Genomic DNA, 14,047 nt, shown 5'->3' with positions numbered 1-14,047 from the left:
TTCATAGGAAATTTGAGAGTGTGACATAAAGAATTGTCTTTATCCATTTGAGACACCAAAAATAAAAAATAATAATATTTTAAAACTAAAAGAATGTGTATATAACAAGTTAATAGAAATATAATGCAATACATTTATTGCAGGCAGAATTTAAAAGAAATAATTTTAATATAACAAAAAATGGTTGGCCTTTCCTTCAGTTTCTGCTCCAATCTTTGTTCCCGTATTTCCTTTAGACAGGAGAAATTCTGGGTTAAAATTTTGGAAATGAAATGTGTAGCCCCATCCCTCAACCGGGGGGCCTTGTCTAACTTCTGGATATGGTCTCTATATAACCCTTTTTTGGGTTATCCCTATTGGGTCTGGGAGCTCTTTCTTTCCTGCCATCTGGGACTCGGGGATCCATCCCAGATGCAGACACCAAACCCAGACATGGTTGCTGATGCCAAGAAGTGCTTGCGGACAGGAGCCTGAAATAGCTGTCTTCTAAGAGACTCTGCCAGAGCCAAACCAATACAGGTTGCAGCCAACCATTAGACGGAGCACAGGGACCCCAACTGAAGAGTTAGGGCAAGGACTGAAGGAGTTGAAGAGGTTTACAACCCCATAGGAAAAACAGTATCAACCAAACAGACACCCCAGAGCTCCCAAAGACTAAACCACTAACAAAAGAGCACCCATGGCTCCAGTTGCATATACAGCAGAGGATGGCCTCACCTGGTATCAATGAGAGGGGAGGCCTTTGGTCCTGTGAAGGCTTGATGCCCCAATGTAGGAGAATCAAGGACAGGGAAGTGGGAGTACGTGGGTATATGGGGGAAAGGGGGAAGGTGATGGGGGTTTGTGGAATGGAAACCTAGAAAGGGGATAACAATTGAAATGTAAATAAATTATCCAATAAAAAATTTTAAAAATGGTTGGTAATGAAGTATTATTTGATTTCTAAAATACTACCTCACGTGGAGCCAGGTGTCATCTACACCCTGGGTCTCTCTGGAAACAAAGGTAGATCCTTAGAACTAGAAGAAGAGCAATAAATAGAGAATTTTTTTTCTTTAAATTCCTCAAGTATAGCTTGTTTTTGTGTAAAAAAATCTACCCTTTTTTGTACAGGAAACTTCTATAGCTTCCATTTTAAGGTATCATCAACATCCTTATGAAAATTTTACTTTCCTGTGTTTGCACAGTTTTAAGTCAGAGACAACCTCTTAAATTGACTTCTGTCTGCTCTCCACCCTTTCACTCACATGAGAACTACAGTAGGCAGTTTCAAGCACTGACCTTTCAGTATCCCTCGAATGTTTATATTGGGAGATAAATACATACTCTCCCACATACACACAAAGTTCACCAGTATTTTGAGAGATTACCTCAAATATTCATGTTAACTCTTCTTTTTGTCATATTTTGTTTCTTTTGTGTGAAAGACTTAGATTCTATAGTTTTTTTTAGAACTATCACACAATGCAAGTTGAAGAAATTTAACCTTTTATATATTATTTTAGAATCTACTTTTTCGCCGGGCGTGGTGGCGCACGCCTTTAATCCCAGCACTCGGGAGGCAGAGGCAGGCGGATTTCTGAGTTCGAGGCCAGCCTGGTCTACAAAGTGAGTTCCAGGACAGCCAGGGCTACACAGAGAAACCCTGTCTCGAAAAACCAAAAAAAAAAAAAAAAAAAAAAAAAAAATCTACTTTTTCTTTATTACTGTGGTGTTTTGAATAGAATGGCCACTATAGGCTCATATATTTGAATGTTGGGTCCTAAGTTGGTGAGACAGTTTAGGAATGATTAAGAAGAAAGCCTGGCCTTCTTGGTGGAGGTATGTCCCTTGGAGTGGACTTTGTGGCAATGAATTTTGCAACATAGCTGAAGCACAAGAAATGTTGATGAAATAACTTTTAGGAATATTATAGAGGTCCTAAAAGAGAATATGAAAATGTCTTTTAAATATCCAGTAAAGCACAAACAGGAGAAAAATTGAATAAAAGTGTTAAAGGTCTAGAAACATTAATAAGAGCAATAAAGAAAACCCAAACTGAGAGAGTTCTGGGCAGGAACAATTTAGGAATTCGAACAAGAACTACAGAGGCAAGCTTTAGCAACAGAATACAAGAGGTAGAAGAAAAAAAAATCTCAAGCACTATAATTGAAGATACAAAAGAAGAAATGGACACATTGGTCAAAGAAATTGTAAAGTCTATGATGCATACATTTCAGGAAATCTGGAACACTATGAAAAGACCATATTTAAGAATAATAGGAATAGAAAGAAAAGAAACCTAGCTCAAAGGACCAGAAGATATGTTCAACAAAATCATAGAAATTTTCTTAACCTAAAGAAGAAATGTCTAAACAGGAACAAGAGACATACAGAACACCAAATATGTGCTATAAGAAAAGAAAGTACCTTTGACACATAATAATCAAAATACCAAATACACAGAATGAAAGAGGAATATTAAAAGCTGTAAAGGTAAAAGACCAAGTAACATATAAAACAGACTTATTAGAATTATTCCCCGGCTCTCAGCCTAGACTCTAAAAGCCAGGAGGATCTAAACAGATGTGTTGTAGAATCTAAGAGACCATGCCAGCCAAGTTTACTATACACAGAAAACTCTCAGTTACCCTAGATGAAGAAGTAAGACATTTCATGATAAAGCCAAGTTTAAGCAATAATTATCTAAAAATCCATTTGTAATGAAGATACTAGAAGGAAAACTCAAACTTAAAAAGGTTAATTAAAACCATATACACTTGGAGAATAGATAATCTCAGACCAGTAAAAATAAGAAAAAGAGAAGCCCACACTCTCACACATACATAAACACATAATTACCACCACTATTACCTCTAACAACAACAACAACACAATCTAATAAAATAATAGAAATTAGTAGTCATTTGTCATAGATACCTCTAAATATCAATGGTCTGAATTCCTCAATAAAAAGACATAGTCTACAAGAATGGCTGTGAAAACAGGATTCATCTTCTGCTGCTTCCAGGAAACACACTTCAAACTCAAATCTATAGCTACACTTTACCTTTGGGGGATGTTTTTGTGCACTGTGTATTCAGATTCTAATTATGTACCCTATAGATCTGGAATCATGACTTTGGCCTTGTCATTTAAATGAGGCATCCCCTACCTCATTGTCCTGTAAAAAAAAATGTCCTCCTCTATCTATAATTGGTTGGTTAATCAAGAGCAGATCAGGAGAGTTAAAGTGGAACATCCAATCATAGAGAGGGGGTTCCAGGGGGAGAGAGCACAGGTAGCTTGCCCTGAGCAGAGAGCCATGAATGAGTCACCATGAGGATACTGCTGGAGCATCAGCAGCCAGGGTGAGACCAACATGACAGGTCTTGTGGCTAGGAAGTAAGCGTAGTCGGTTTGGAATAGATGAGTATCTGCCCAGCTACTGTGCAAGAAGCTTATAATAAACATAGAAAGGTCTCTATGTAATTACATGGGAAGAAGGGAGGCATAGAAAAGCAAATAATGATACTTTTACACATTACCTTAGGGTAAAACTTGATGTAGTCATTTTGGTATTTAATAGAAAAGATTCAAATCAGAACAATTCAGAAGAGGTAGGGAAAGTTGCTACATACTCATCAAAAAGAATACAAACCATGAAAATGATATTTCAATTCTTAACCTTATTACCCTAAACACAAGAATACCAAAGTTTGTAAAAGAAACACTATGAGAGCTTAAATCACATATTGATCCTCATACACTGATAGTGGAAGACATCCATACTCTAGTCTTACCAATAGTCTTGTTATTCAGACAAAGCTAAACAAAGAAATGCTAGAGCTAACAGACACTATGAAACAAGTAAACCTAGTAGACATATACAGAGCCTTTCACTCCCCCCCCAAAATAATATTCATTTGCTCTTCACCCCATGGAGATAAAGATATAAAACTGAACACATACTAGGACACAAAACAATTCTCAACAGACACACAAAAATTTGAAATAACTCCCTGCCAGACCACTACTGATTAAAACTGGCTATAAACGAGTTAAACAACAGAAAGTTTACAAACTCCTAAAAACTTAATTAGTCTCCATGTCTCTACTGAATGAAAAAATGTGTCAAGAAAGAAATTTAAAACTTTCTAGAATTGAATAAAAATGAATATATATCATACCCAAACTTATGGGACACCATGAAAGCAGCAACTGTAAGAGAGAAGTTAGTAGCATTAAGTGTGTATGTGTGTGTTCATAGATAGATAGATAGATAGATAGATAGATAGATAGATAGATAGATAGATATAGAGAGAGATAAGACAGAGAAATACTAGGTAGATCTCATACTATAAACGTAAAAGAATACCAAAAACGTTGTAGTAGAGAAAGATATAATACCAAGAGTAGTAGGTTGCCAAAAATAATAATACCCAGGATTGAAATCAATAATATAGAAACAAAGATAATACAAAAATATAAATAAAACAAAGAGTTTATTCTTTGAAAAAAAATAGTAAGATTGATAAATCCTTATCCAACTTAACTAAAAGTCAGAGAAAGAATATGCAAATCATCAAAATCAGAAGTGAAAGGGGGCATAACAAAGTATACCTGAGAAATACTGTTGTGCTAGGAAACACTCATGAACCCCCAAAGACCACCAAGAAGGCAATGCAGTCATATTAGGGCATGTTTACACAAGCTCAAGATTGGGCCGCACCACTGTCTGGAAGGAAGCAGCCCTAAGCCTCATCACAGGCAAGCATTTATAGAGGCAAGAAGAGGGTTTCTAGCTTAGCACATATCTGATTGGGGGGACCATTGTGGCCTTTAACAAAATTGGCTGGTGCTGGGAGTCAAACCATAATCTTAACGTCTGCTTTCCTCTGGATTGGCGGTTGTTAGGAAGTGAAGTACGTGTCAAGAGCAGGCTTATACCCTGGAGGTGCAAACTTGGGGAGTAACCTGGAAACTGGTGCTAGGTGCCAGTTTGTTAGTTAACTTGAGTTAAACCATAGGTCAGATTCTCTAAGATGGAGGCTAAACCCAAAAGATTTGGTCTCAATACCATGACAAAGACATACTTTAAAAACTTGTACAGAACCAAATTGCAAAATCTAAAACATATTGATAATTTTTCAACAGGTGGCACTTACCAAATTAATTTCAAGATCAGATAAATACTTTACACAGAGCTATAAACCCTAGTGAAATAAAAGCCATCATAAAAAAAAAAAAACCCTCTGCCCCAAAAGCCCAAGAGTTTTAGTACAAAATGTTTCAAAAAAGAATTGATGCAAATCATCCTCAAATTATTTCACAAAATAGATACAGAAGGAACACTGTCCAATTCGGCAGTTACCCTGATACATGAATAACATAAAGACTCAACAAAGAAAGAAAATTTCATGCCAGTTTTCTCTATGAACATAGATGAAACAGTACTCATTAAATTACTTTCAAACCAATCTAAGATAAAGGAAAGCATCATCAATAAATGGTGCTGGTCTAATGGGCAGTATGTATATACAAGAATGAAAATAGATCCAATTTTATCACCTTGTGCAAAGCTCACATCCAAGTGGATCAAGAATCTCAACATAAAACCAGATACACTGAATATAATAGAAGATGAACCCCCAAAGACCACCAAGAAGGCAATGCAATCATATTAGGGTATGTTTACACACGGTCAAGAATGGTAATATAATAGAAAAGAAACTGGGAAAGAGCCTTGAAATCATTGGCACAGGGGGAAAAATTCCTGAACAGAACTCTAATGGTTCAGGCTATAAGATCAATAATTGATAACTGTTACCTCATGAAACTGAAAAGATTATGTAAGGCTACACCCGCCATCAGTAAGACAAATCGACAACCTACAGATTGGGAAAAGAAATCATCACTAACCCTACATCTGATAGAGGGTTAATATCCAAAAAATATAAAGACCTCAAGAAGTTAACCTGAAAAACAAACAAACAAACAAAAGGCAGACAGCCAACCAACCAACCAACCAACCAAACAAACAAAAAAGTAACCCAGTTAAAAATGGAGTACAGAGCTAAACAGAATTCAAAACAAAAGAATCCCTATTGGCTGGGAAGCACTTAAAGAGATATTCAAAGTTTTTAGTGATCAGGGAAATCAAAACAACCCTGATATTCCATCTTACACCAACTAGAATGGCTCAGACCAAAAACTCAAGTGATAGTACATGCTGGTGAGGATGTGGTAAGACTGCAAACTGGTACAACCACTCTGGTAATCAATCTGGAGTTTCCTCAGAAAATTAGAAGTTGTTTTACATGAAGAACCAGCTATACCACTCTTAGGTATATGCCCAAAAGATGCTTCACCATACCACAAGGACACGTGCTCCACTATGTTCATATCAGCCTTATTTATAATACTCAGAAGCTGGAAACAAACCAAATGTCCATCAATCAAAGAATATGTACAGGAATATGTAGTTCATTTACACAATGGAATACTATTCAGCTATTAATAACAAGGACATTGTACATTTTGAAGGCAAATGGATGGAACTAGAAAATTACATCCTGAGTGAGGTAATATCCAAAATTACCTGTGTGGTATGTATTCACCAATAAGTGAATAATAGCCAAAAGGTACAGAATACCTAGGATAAAACCCAACAGACCTTAAGAAGTTTAACAAGCCAGAGGGCTCAAGTGAGGATGCTTCAATCCCACTTAGAAGAGGGAACAAAATAATCATGGTAGGCAAAGGGAGAAAGGAACTTGAGTGGGAGAGGAGAGCAAGAGGGGAAAAGGAGGAACAGGATCAGGTATGGGGGGCTGGACAGGAGATAAGCCCAGAGGGTCAGAGGAATGAATAGAAATATGCAGCCTCTTGGGAAGGGATGTTGGGGGCCCTCTGGAAAGTAGCAGAGCCCTGGAAGGTGAAAGCCTTTCAGGACTGAATGGGGTTGATCTTAGCAAAAATTCCCAATAATGGAGAGATGGAATTCAAAGAGTCCCACTCCAGTAGATGACAGGACCTCAAGTGGAGGGACACTGTTTCTAACCCATAGTCAAAATTTCTGACCCAGAATCATTCCTGTCTAAAAGAACTGCAGGGACAAATATTGATAAGGGACTGAAGCAAAGGCTTTCCAGTGACCAGCCCAACTTGGGATACACCTCACAGGGGGAGGGGGCAGGGGCTGGACATCAAGGTGTGACACTATTAGTAGTACTTTGATATGCTTACAGACAGGAGTCTAGAATGGCTGTTCTCTGAGAGGCCCTAACAGCAGCTGACTGAGACAGACTCAGATACTTACAGCCAACCATTAGACTGAAATCAGGGACCTGTATAGTTGAATTGGATGGAGGATTAAAGAAGCTGAAAGAGAGGGCATTCCCTATGAAGACCAGCAGTCTTAACTAACCCAGACCCCAGGGTGCTGCCAGAGACTGAGTCACCAACCAGGTAGTATACAAGGGATGGTCAGAGATCCCTGGCATATATATATAGCCGGGGATTGCCTGGTCTAGCCTCAGAGTGAGAAGGTATCTCTAATCCTAGAGATATTTGAGGCCCCAAGAAAGGGGCGGTCTGGTAGGGGCAGGGGAGAACTATCTCAGAGGCAGGGGGAATAGGAATGGTATGAAGAACTGTGGGAGGCAGGACCTGGATGTGAGGTAACAGCTGCGATGTAAATTAAAAAAAAAAAAAATTATTCACCAAGATCAAGTAGTCTGAATCTCAGATATGCAAGGATGCAAGATGCAATATATGAAAATGAATAAATTTAATCTACCATATAAACCAATTGAACAGCAACAACAACAAAAAGCCCCACAGGGTTATCTCATTGGGTACAGAAAAGTCCTGTGTCAAAATTCAACATCACTTCATAATAAAAGTCCTGGGAAGAATATGGATAAAAGGGACATCCCTAAACAAAATAAAAGGCAGTTTATAGCAAGCCCATAACCAAAATCACCTGAAATAGAGAAAGACTCAAAGTAATTCCATTAAAATCAAAAAAAAATAAGGTCATCCACTCTCTTCATATTTATTCAATACAGTACTTGATCTCTTAGCTAGAGTAAAGGACATCTGAGGAGATCATAAGTACACAAATTGGAAAGAAAAAGTAAAAGTAATTTATTTGCAGGTGATATGAGAGTATATATAAGTGACCTTAAAATTCTACCAAGAAATATAGCTGATAAACCAGCCAAGTAACTGGTTACAAAATTAAATCACAAAATTAGGAGCCCTCCTATACACAAATGACAAAATCTGAGAAGGAAATAACATGTTTCATAATAGCCTCAAATAACATAAAATATCTTGGCTTATCTTCAACCAAGCATGTGTAAGACTTGTATGATACAAATTTCAAGTCACTGATGAAAAAAATTGAAGAAATATCAGAAGATGGAAAGATCCCACATGATCATGGAGCAGAAAAATTGACATAGTGAAAATGGCTGTCCTCTCCAAACAGCCCAGCCTCTTAAGTGAGGTTTTACAATCTCAGAATGAAAAACATCACGTTTTCCCTATATGTGGAATCTAGAAAGGAATATATGCATACATGTTAACACATGTACATGTGGCCACAATATACATGTAGAAATAAGAAAAAGAAAAACCCAGTATTAGGTGATGGAGAAAGACTGAATTTAGCTAACAGGCATGATTTATGAAAGAGGATATAAAGCTAATTGCTTACCCAGGCCTAACTCTCTAATGTTTCTTTATACTTTAGTAAAAGATAAGTGTATTAAATACATTTGATAGTTACATGTAAGATCCAGTTTAAAGCTACAATACCTCCATGCCAAGAGACTCTTCTAGGTGTATTGAAGTCTAAGGTGATGTAGAGATGTTGAGTCTTATTAATTTGGTATGCATGGTATCTTTTTATTAGGTTTTTATAATAAATTTTGCACTTTCAAGAGCTCTTACTTATAAGTAAATAAATATTAAGAAACAGCATTTTCCTATTCATTAATGTGTCTACAATAATATTTTAATTCCTTCTCTTATACCAGAATGTATTGTCTTCCAGTCTGGTAAGATAAATACTCTCTCCAACGTTCTGAGAGAATAAACATGTGCATAGACTGGCCATAATCATGACAATAGAATGCTCCAAAAATGACAGCAAGGCCTATTGCTAAGAACAACACCCAAACAACTCATTGAGCATTTAGAGGAAGACTTGGCACTCCACAGAATGTTTACTTCTATGTTCTAGTGTCTTTAATACAGGAAGCTACTCTGAAGGCTACTAAAAGAAACAAATACCAACCCAACCACAAAACCTTTCATCTACACTGATGTCCTGCCTCCAAAATATGCTAGGACAGGTGTGACACAAAACTTGTGTGAGTAGCTAACCAACATCTGATTTGACTTAAAGCCTGCTCCACAAGTTGCAGCCCATTAGTGGCACTCCCTAGGTGACCAGGAACCAGAAACTACATAGCCGAGAGTCCTAAGATAAAAAAAAATGCAGCTAGTCTTTTAAAAATTGGGATAAAATGACTCATATTGATATCTGTTATTGTCATAGAGATATAAATGAGTTGTCTCCATCAAATGCCTCCCCTCTACCCCTTAGAACTCGGGGAATCTTGCAGAAGAAGAGGTAAAGAGTATAAGAGCCAGAGAGAACAGAGAACACCAAGACCAAAGAAACAAGATCTCCTAAATACACCAAGACCAAAAGTCATATGTATTCACAGAGACCAAGGCCACAGGCATGGAGTCTGCAGGGGTCTGCCCCAGATCCTCAGCACATATGTATGTTATGCCTTCCAGCTTCATGTTTGTATACTGTTCCTGAGTGAATGAACATGTGCCTGTCTGATTCTCCTGCCTTCTCCTGGGCTCTCTTCTTTCAGTTGGTTTGCATTGTTCAACTGCAATTATATGGTTTAGGTGTTACCTTATTGCCTTTTATTTTATATTTTGTTTTCTCTCTTTAAAAGACATAAAAAAGTGATAGAAAAGAAAAATAGAAAAAATGTAGTCTAAAATTGAACTGCTTACAACTCCCATTTAAGGAATGTACCACAGATGTGAATAGGTTTAAGATTTATTTACTTCATAATTCAACATATACATATATATTCATGAAATGTTTCAAACACACATCCATATCATCAGAAAAGTATTTAAACTTCTATTTAAATAAATATAGTTTATTGATACATATTAAAGTAATTTACCATAGCAATAATAAAAAGAGTATAGAGTGTGTTCCTTATGAAAGCTTCCCTTTTCTGTATTTGAAAGCAGAAAAAGGAGGTTTGTTCAGTATGGTAGTTTTCAAAGGTGGGTTTTACTAACAATGGTTTTTCATTTTATTTCAAATTTTGTTTTGTTTTTTGTTTTTTTGTTTTTTTTTTCTTTTTTTGAGACAGGGTTTCTCTGTATAGCCTTGGCTGTCTTGGAACTCACTTTGTAGACCAGGCTGGCCTCCAACTCAGAAATCTGCCTGCCTCTGCCTCCAGAGTGCTGGGATTAAAGGCGTGCACCACCATGCCCAGCTTTATTTCAATTTTTAAGTTTACAAAATTAACTTTATGCTTAATAAAATGTGAAGGCTTTAAACTACATTGAATCTTCTAAATCGATTTCACACTATTTTTTAAATATTATAAAATATGTGCAGAACACTTTTAATATTAGATTTTTAAAATTTTTTAACTTAAGTTTATAGTGTGTATCTCTGTATCTGCTTGTGAGTACAGATGCCATGGAAGCTAAAAGAGGCGCCAAGTTATCTAGAACTGGACTTACAGGTCATCATTGTAAGACACCTGATGTGGATGCTAGGATATAACATTAGGTCCTCTGGAAAGCAGCTCAAGTTCCTAACAACTAAGCCATACTCCAACACTAGGGCACAGTCTAATTAAATAAATCTTTTATAGGGTGTATTTTCAGTTTTATTATATTTTGTCTGGTTTTAGCATAGATTTATAAAATATCAACATGGTCATATTTTAATCACATAAAGTACATTAAAAAAGACTTGGCATTTTCTGTTCTGAAATTACTATTTTATGTCTGTATCATTGATAAGTTTCTGTGCAAAATCCACAATGATTACTTAAGTGAAAAAAAAATATATATTTCTGCATTGCTCTAAAATATATTTTAATTTAAACTTTGATCCACTTATTCCCACCTGACATAAAAAATTGGATAGTTTGATGTGTCTCTCCATCTTGGATACTGTCTCTCACAGGTGCAATTTTGTTGATTGTTTTATTGGCCACCCATGAAAACACTTATCTACAGCAAGGAGTTTTAAATAAAAAGATTATGTTGAGATAATTTGATTTATAGCTGTCTTGTGACTCCCTTATTGAATAAATATTGTCAATTTCCATCAACTTCATATCCATTAGTAATTTACCCTAAAATCATTATTGAATTGTGGAAAAATGTGAATAAAGAGACATTAGAATATAATACATTTTGTTTTATGAGATTTTACTCTTCTCCTGGGAAATGCATGAGAAATCCAGAGATAAAGGAGTAAAAGAAAAATGGAAACTCTAGAATTTAATCACAAGCAAAAGGGAAATAAATCTCTTCTCCTGTAAGCCATAGAAATATGCACACAATTTTGTAAATTCAGTTTCTGATCAACAACAACAAAAGACCAGATTTTGAGTCTTATAATGCTTTATATAACACAATTCTAAAATATACATGATAAGGTAAAGAAAGATAAAATAGCATTAAAAAGCATTAAGAGGGCATACATTTCAAAATATCTAATGAATTATAGTTTTCCCACATACCTTATTGTACTACGTATATCATACTTTCAAAATGGAGTTCAGATTAGACAATCTGAATGTGTTGGAATATGTGTGTGTGCATGTGTTCTTTTTTGGGGTGCAGTGAACTTTACTGATGGTATGCAAGAGAGTAGAGAGGGCTTCCTAGGCCCCTCCTGTTTTTATGGTGGTCTGCTATGGAAATTGTGAGGGAGATGCTCAGTGTTGGGGGCCAAGTTGGGATAGGGACTCCTCAGCAACCAAGGGCCTCTCTTTTGCTCTCAGTGTCCTTGCAGAGGTGGATGGTCCATGGTTTCTTATTCCTTGGAGGCCATATAGGCCATGAGGTCCACCACCCTGTTGTTGTAGTTGTATTCTTTGTCATATCAGGAAATGAACTTTACAAAGTTGCTATTGAGAGCAACGCCAGCCCCAATATCAATGGTGGAAGAGAGAGAGCTGCTGTTGAAGTTGCAGGAGACAACCTGATACTCAGTGTAGCCCAGAATGCCCTTTAATGGGCCCTCGGGCACCTGCTTCATCACCTTCTTGATGTCGTCATACTTGGCAGGTTTCTCCAGGTGGCAAGTTAGATCCACAATGTATACATTGGGAGTAGGAACATGAAAGGCCATGCCTGTGATCTTCCTGTTCAAATCTGGGATGACCTTGCCCACAACCTTGGCAGCACCAGTGGATGCAGGGATAAGGTTCTGAGCAGCCCACAGCCATCATGCCACAGCTTTTCAGAAGGGCCATCAAAAGTCTTCTGAGTGACAGCAATTGCATGGACCATGGTCATGAGCCCTTTTGCAATGCCAAAGTTGTCATGCCAAAGATGACCTTGGCCAGGAGGGCTATGCAGTTGGTGATGCAGGATGCATTGCTGACAATCTGGAGAGAGTTGTTAAATTTATCGTGGTTCACAACCATAACAAACATGGGGCTATCAGCAGAAGGGGAAGAGATAATGATCCTTTTGGCTCCACCCTTCCAGTGGGCCCCGGCCTTCTCCATGGTGGTGAAGATGCCAGTAGACTCCATGACATACTGTGAGCACCAGCATCACCCCATTTGATGTTAGCAGGATCTTGCTCCTGAAAGATGATGATGGGCTTCCCATTGATGACAAGCTTCCCATTCTCAACCTTGACTGTGTCATTGAATTTGCCATGGGTGGAGTCATACTGGGACATGTAGACAATGTAGTTGAAGTCAATGAAGGAGTGGCTGATGGCAACAATCTCCACTTTGCCAGAAGCAGAGTAGAAGGCAACCCTGGTAACAAGGCACCCAATACTAACAAATCCATTCACACCAACCTTCACCATCTTGTCTAGTGTATGAGGCTGGCACTGCACAAGAAGATGCAGATGTCCCTGGAACAGGGAGGAGCAAAGAGTGTGTGTATATTCTATGAAAACATATGTGTGCATTCTTGTATATGTGTGTACTGTATATACGTGTGTGTTTCTGTGTAGGTTTGTATATGCAAAAAATGCACATGTGTAAGTGCATTATATGTGTAGGCATGTGTTGGTTGATGTATGTTATGAGGATCATAATTTCAGTTGTGACAAAGAATTGGAACTGATACGATAAAACATCCTTCAGAAAGATATGTTACAGAAGTATAAATAATCTTAACTTAGTGATTTTTTTGCTTGTCACACACATCATTTTTCATAGCACATCATGTTCTAGTCAGATTCTATTATGTTCTCTTCCTTGTCATAAATGAGTACTTAAGTAATACAAGAGGAGTGACCATTTAATAAACACTTTATTTTATTCCAGTCCTCGGGTCTCTGAAGTAGAGAGCACGTTACTTCTCTCATCCTCCACAGATGAATTATTTCTTCAAGTTCACACAGCGTTTGACTGATGTGGAACTTATTTTCACAGACATAAACTTGCTCAGTGTGTCTGTCTGTCGCTAAATAAAGCAAAGCTGATGTGATGTAAAACTTTGATAAATTTTCATCTGAAGCTCTAAGTGAAACAAAATATGCTCAAAATGCTACAAGGATGCTTAGAAGAAAATAGTATATTTCTTTGTTAATCATTAGTTCAGGGTCCTCAAAAATACTTCAATATTAATTGTGAACAATTTAAAATTATATTCTCCTAGGAGATATAAATGTTTGTTCTCAATAAGAAAAATAATTTCAAATATTCATGACCTTTTAGATAGTAGTAGTTTTATATAAAATAAAGCAAACTTATTCTATAAAATCTTATTAAACTGACTGAAATGTTTAGTTTTTGTGAAA

At 36.9% G+C, this 14,047-nt stretch overlaps 1 pseudogene; it reads right to left on the bottom strand.

The window, feature by feature from the left end:
• Window positions 1-12,091: 12,091 nt before the first annotated feature.
• Window positions 12,092-13,105, bottom strand: LOC110291919 (glyceraldehyde-3-phosphate dehydrogenase pseudogene; annotated as a pseudogene).
• Between the last annotated feature and the right edge of the window lie 942 nt (window positions 13,106-14,047).

Source organism: Mus caroli, unplaced genomic scaffold (assembly GCF_978045245.1).
Source record: "Mus caroli unplaced genomic scaffold, Mus_caroli_1 scaffold_3, whole genome shotgun sequence".
Classification (NCBI taxonomy): Eukaryota; Metazoa; Chordata; class Mammalia; order Rodentia; family Muridae; genus Mus; species Mus caroli.
The sequence above is the reverse complement of the archived record's forward strand: the minus strand, read 5'-3'. Positions and strand labels throughout refer to the sequence as shown.